Source organism: Helianthus annuus, chromosome 3 (genome assembly GCF_002127325.2).
Source record: "Helianthus annuus cultivar XRQ/B chromosome 3, HanXRQr2.0-SUNRISE, whole genome shotgun sequence".
Lineage (NCBI taxonomy): Eukaryota > Viridiplantae > Streptophyta > Magnoliopsida > Asterales > Asteraceae > Helianthus > Helianthus annuus.
The window spans coordinates 91,537,048-91,543,773 of NC_035435.2; the positions used below are offsets into that span (position 1 = coordinate 91,537,048).

General features: G+C 33.6%; 1 pseudogene; it reads left to right on the forward strand.

Annotated features, from left to right (window-relative positions):
* The first annotated feature begins 2,384 nt into the window (after positions 1-2,384).
* Positions 2,385-5,446, forward strand: LOC110929417 (annotated as a pseudogene).
* The last annotated feature ends 1,280 nt before the right edge of the window (positions 5,447-6,726 follow it).

Genomic DNA, 6,726 nt, shown 5'->3' on the forward strand with positions numbered 1-6,726 from the left:
GATCTAGTGAAGGCTTGCACAGTGTCGGGATCACCATTTCGTTGATGAAGCAATGATTATTGATGAGTTGAAAGTTCGATAATAAAATGGGATTTTTAGGTTTTCGTGGGCTTTGACTTATTTGATGCTGATTAGTGAAGTGTTCAAAGTTTCTATCAATTGTCAGTTGGGTTTTGTAGATCTCAAAATCAAAGAGATGGTGAAGTTGTGTTAAACCGAACATAGATGGGGTTAATGTTGAGATGAAGAAGTTTCAATGTTTGGTTTCACATTTGTTAATTCTTGTGAAGATTGCAATGTGTTAATCAGAGGATCGTGCACTGGTGCAGATGAATGTTTAACCGTGTTGGAGTTTTCGAGACAAAATCGATGACTTCTTGTAAATAGTTGAAAGACTGAACCTTTATCATTTGCTGATTTGTATAAATGATTCATTAGATGTAAAGCTAGCCTAGAAGGAGGTGATGGTAGTCGGTCGAGACCGTGTTGGAGTTTTCGAGACAAAAACGATGACTTCTTGCAACCTTTATCATTTGCTGATTGGTAGAAATGATTCATTAGATGTAAAGCTAGCCTAGAAGGAGGTGATGGTAGTCGGTCGAGACCGTGTTGGAGTTTTCAAGACAAAAACGATGACTTCTTGCAACCTTTATCATTTGCTGATTGGTAGAAATGATTCATTAAACGTAAAGCTAGCTTAGAAGGAGGTGATAGTAGTTAGTCGAGCTTGAGTTTCTAACTAATTGGATATGGTTACTTTAAGGGAAAACTCTGATACAGAAGCATCAAGGATTTAGTTTTGTTGTAAAAACTCAAGTGAAAGTTACTATAAACCCAAAGCATCGGTTTAGGGGAAATCTATTGACGCATGTGTGATGACATAAACTCGTACATAACTGAAGTTACAGCATATTTAACAGAGCATTCAGCATCAAAGTCTAAGGGGGAATACATTAGTGCATTTTAGTTTGTCTGTTGTTGTAGGAATAGGCGTAGTGTAGTCGTGTGTGCTGAATAGGTGAATTTCAAGCAAATGATCAGGCTAATTGTTTATCAGGCCGAATGTTTAGGGTAAGTACTTTCTACACACACAGAGAGAGAGAGAGAGAGAGAGGGAGAGAGAGAGAGAGAGAGTATAGGTGTGAGGGGAGGTCACAATAGTGTGTGTGAGGTAAACTCTTTCGGTATAGTAAACCTGTGTCGGTTCGTTCATTATCGTTTGTTTACTGAATTTGTTCGTTTATCCTACCAAATTCAATTGAGTCAATCCGAAACGTGAACTTTCAATTGTAATGATATGAAAACATTGCGGGCCATTAGAGTTTTACCAAAAAAGGTTATCACTTAAAATTAACCTTTAGCAACGACAGATTGTCGCTAATAGCTTGTCAAATTTTTAAAAACCAAGCCTTTAACAACGACATATCGCCTAGATTATTTTTTGGTTATTGAAAAATATTATTACTATATCTAACCATTAGCAACTAGATGTACATTAATTATAATATTATTTATACAATTTAATTTGAATTTTTAAAACTATCTTTTGAATCAATGTTGAAATTGTAGAGCAGCTCATTGGTATAGTAAGCTCTTTAAAATTTAGATACCTCCATGTTAGCTTACTTTTTATCTTTTTCTTTTTTTATTAATTATTTTGGTTTTTTGGGCTAAATTAAAATTTCTTCCCAAGTAAATAACTAATTCTATATAATTTTTTTTATCCATAACCCTTCTTAATTGTCATATATATTCAAAATTTAAATTAAGTTGTAATTATGAATGTTATTTTTGTATGATACATGTAATGTAAATTCAGTTTTGTTTATTTTCGACATATAAGTATCTTTCTTATATTGTAAGTTATAACGAGGGTTCACACTATATCAGTACTGTGACGAACCTAAGTGATACCTTGGCAACACTATCGGTACCGGTTCGATTCCGGTCAAACAACATTGGTACCGGTGTCGGTCCTACTATAATTGCTATTGATATCCGTTTTTATGATTTTTGATCGATGTGAAACATGTGTCAATGGCCTTTTGGCATATCACGACTATATTTATGAGTTTTATCTTTCAGTTTCCATTCCAAACGACACTAGATTACTGCTTTCGTAACGAACCGAACCGATATCGACCGATTTCTTGCCGCAATCCGCGAGTGAGTTCCACTAGATATATATATTTTTAAATACTTGAATACTTTAATAATTACTGCATCACATAATCTCTTCTCTTAAAGGATGTGATATATAGCACACATTTTGCTTTTACTATTTTTGATGTGACAATATCGTATTTGAATGCTTAATTTAGTTTACATCTTCCTCTATAAATACACACATGATAACAATAACATACACAAACCTTACACACCAGTTTAGTACTATAACATACACAAACCTTACACGCCAGTTTAGTACTTTTTAGCAAAACTCTTTGAAGATGGCTTCAATGTCCGTGTTGCCTTGTTCCACTTTCTTTTACAAAAATTATCATGACATAGGTACAAAATTTGTCATTCGTAAGACAATTTATGCAGCAGAATCCACATCAAGGGCTGTCATTGCCGTGACTGTCCCTAGACGATCAGCAAATTATGCGTCATCACTATGGTCATTTGATCAAATTCAATCACTGTCTAGTGAATATGTAGTAAGATTGAAATTTTATTTCTAGTTATGTAAAGTTCTGATAATTTCTAGTAGTATATGTCATGAATAGTTCTGCTAATATTCAACCATTTAATTAGGGACAAGATTACAAGGCAATGGCAGTTACGTTAAAAGACGCGGTGAAGATGATGATCCTTGAAGGTGGAAATCAATTGCACACCCTACAGATGATTGATGATTTGCAGAGACTTGGAATATCGTATCATTTTGAAGATGAAATAAGAAATCTCCTGGAGATGATTTACTGCAATTACTACAAAACTCCTGAAGAGTGGAATGGAATGGATTTGAACCTTAAAGCCCTTGGATTTCGACTATTGAGACAACATGGTTATCAGGTTCCTCAAGGTACAACATTATAAGGAATTTGTATTCACAAAGAACTTAAAAATTAAACACCATCTGAAAAAAAAACAAATAAAAATGGCCGACTAATTTAAGTTGTATGTATTGTTTTCTTTTCATGATGCCTAGCTGATATTAAAACACTAAAAGTATGTTTATGTGCTTTATATTTAGAGATATTTCATGACTTTAAGGACAAGATGCAAAATTTTAAGCCATACTTAGTCGATGATATGATGGGAATATTGAATTTGTATGAGGCTTCTTACTATTCATTGGAGGATGAATCAATACTGGATCATGCTAGAGACTTCACAACAAAATATATGAAAGAAAATCAAGACAAAACTGATAAGAGCATATCATCGCTAGTAACTCATGCTTTGGAGCTTCCGCTACACTGGAGAGTGCCAAGGGTAGAGGCAAAGTGGTTTATCGAGCAATATGAACAAAGAGCCGACAAGAATCCCACATTGACCGATCTCGCAAAATTGGGTTTTGATATGGTTCAGGCTGTTCATATTGAAGATCTAAAGCATGCATCAAGGTATTATTTCTACCTCACGTGTGCCCAAATTATTTAGTTACAACTTGTTACACATGAACCATAACATAAAGCATCTTAAAACTAAATAGATTTATCAAGATCATTTAATACTATTTTGATCATTTTGATTTAATATTTTAATTAGTTGTTCAGATTATATAGGATAACAATACTACAATACATGAAAAGTGGGTAAATTAGTGTCCACTAAATCAATTATTCAAGAAGAGTGAAGGATGGTAATTATTTTATGCTATAAAGCATTCTTTTATATACTATAAAAACGTATCTAGGGAGGTAGAGTTGTATTATTTTCTTCACAAGAGTGAGCTATTCATTCGTTGGCCGATTTTCATACACTAATCATGATAGGTGGTGAAGAAATACAAAATGGGATAAGAAGCTCACATTTAGTAGAGACAGGTTGGTAGAGCATTTCTTGTGGTCGACTGGTTTTGGTCATCTACCTCAGCATAGCCTTGGAAGGCGAACAATGACAAAAGTTAATTCCATGATTACTGCTATCGATGATGTCTACGACATGTATGGTACTTTGGATGAACTTGAACAATTTACTAAGGTTATCGATAGGTAAATGATAATGTACTCTAACTTCACTTAGCATACATGTTTATCAATTAGTACATTCAGCTATTTTTTTGAAAACTGATCAATAAAAGAATCTAATTACGAGATGGGACATCAACGAGATCCAGGAACTCCCAGATTATATGAAGATATGTTTCATGGGATTCTACAACACGATTAATGAGATTGCATATAACACATTGACAGAGACAGGGTTCCATAGCCTTCCATACCTTAAGAAAGCTGTAACTAAATCATCTCAGCCTTTAAATATAAAACTCTTATGTTTACATTGTTATCATTTCATATTGTAAATTGCAGTGGGCAGGTTTATGCAAAGCATACCTAGTAGAAGCACGGTGGTACAACAATGGACATACACCAACACTCCAAGAATACTTGGACAATGCGTATACATCAATATCGGGTCCAGTAATACTCATGCATGCCAACTTTGTGACATCTGTTCAATCAAGTAATGACATATTGCAAAGTATGCCAAGACTTGAGAAAATAATTTACTACTCATCACTAATCTTCCGTCTGGCTGATGACTTGGGGACATCATCGGTATGCCCTCTAATATATTTATTAATATCTTCTTTAATTGGTATATTTTCGGTATATAACGTTATTCGTATTTTGTTTACTGTAACTTATTTAAATTTGAAAAACGTTAACACATTCTTTTTTCTTTTAAGGATGAACTCGCAAGAGGCGATGTTTCAAAATCAATCCAATGTTACATGCATGAGAGCGGTGCTACTGAAGAAGAAGCCAGAGAGTACATCAAAGAATTGATCTTGGAGACATGGAAGAAACTAAACAAAGAACGAGCACATGCCAATTCTCAATTTGCACGTGAGTTTATCGAGTATGCAACCAACATACCTAGGATGGCACTATTCATGTACAGTGATGGAGATGGGCATGGTCGTCCAGATTTAACTAAATCTCATGTATCATCATTGTTTTTTAATCCAGTCCAAGGAATATAATAGGGCTTTGTCTATTGGCACACCCTGGAATCTATCATCACACTTTGCTTTTCAATACGGATCATATAATCCTATACAATCCTTATAGGGATAACTTTAGACACTTGCAGAATGACATGGTCAGTCTTTGTCTAACAGCTGGTCTTATACGAATCGTATAGGGCTATACTATCCGTATTGAGACTAGTTTTTTTTTTCAATTTAAAGTTTGGTGTATTAGGTATGGTTGTTGGTGTTTATTGTCCGTTATTTTTGTTTTTATGTGTTCTATAAGGTGTATTAATTTTTTTATCATGACGTATCGTATATCGTATTTGAATTGTATCGTATTATATGGTTTTATGACGCATCGCATCATATTGTATTTTTATTTTGTATTATATTTTATCGTGACGTGTCGTAGTTGTATTTTGTATTATATTTTATGTTGACGTATGGTATTGTTTGGTGACGTATTGTATTATGATGTCACTTATCATATTGTATCATGACTTGTCGTATCATATCATATTATATATACATTATACGTAACCAACCAACCAATCTAAACAATGTAAATAAACAATCATATATATAAATAATTTACTACTCGTCACTAATCTTCCGACGAGCTGATGACTTGGCGACATCCTCGGTATGCCCTCTAATAAATTTATTAATATCTTCTTTAATTGGTATATTTTTGGTATATAACATTATTTTTATTTTGTTTACTATAACTTATTTAAATTTGAAAAAGGTTACCACATTCTTTTTTCTTTTACGAATGAACTGGCAAGAAGTGATGTTTCAAAATCAATCCCATGTTACATGCACGAAAGCGGTGCTACTGAAGAAGAAGCCAGAGGGTACATCAAAGACATCAAAGAACTGATATTGGAGAGATGGAAGAAACTAAACAAAGAACATACAACGAACATACCTAGGATGGCACAATTCATGTACAGTGATGGAGATGGGCATGGTCATCCAGACATAACTAAATCTCATGTACCATCATTGTTTTTTAATCCGATCTAAGATATATAATAGGGCTCTGTCTATTGGCACACCCTGGAATCTATCAGCACACTCGCTTTTTCAATACAGATCATATAGCCCTATACAATCCGTATAGGGTTAACTTTTGACACTTGCAAACCAACAGGGCCAGTTTTGTTTTTGTCTGATGGCGGTCTTACACGGATCGTATAGACAATACGATCTGTATTGAGACCAAGTTTTTTATTTAAAAGTTTGGTGTTTTGGGTGTGGTTGTTGGTGTTTATTGTTAGTTATTTTTGTTTTTATATGTTTTATAATTTGTATTATATTTTTTTATTGTGACTTATCGTATCACATCCTATCGTATTTGTATCGTATCGTTGTATATATCGTATTATAGCATATCATACTTGTATCTTATCATGACGTATCGTATCAAAATTTTCTTTTGTATTATATTTTATCATGACATATCATAGTTGCATTTTGTATTATATTTTATGTTGACATGTTGTATCGTATTGTATCGTGATATATCGTGTGACGACCCGTATTTCTAAGGTGTGTCTTTAATTCCGAATCAC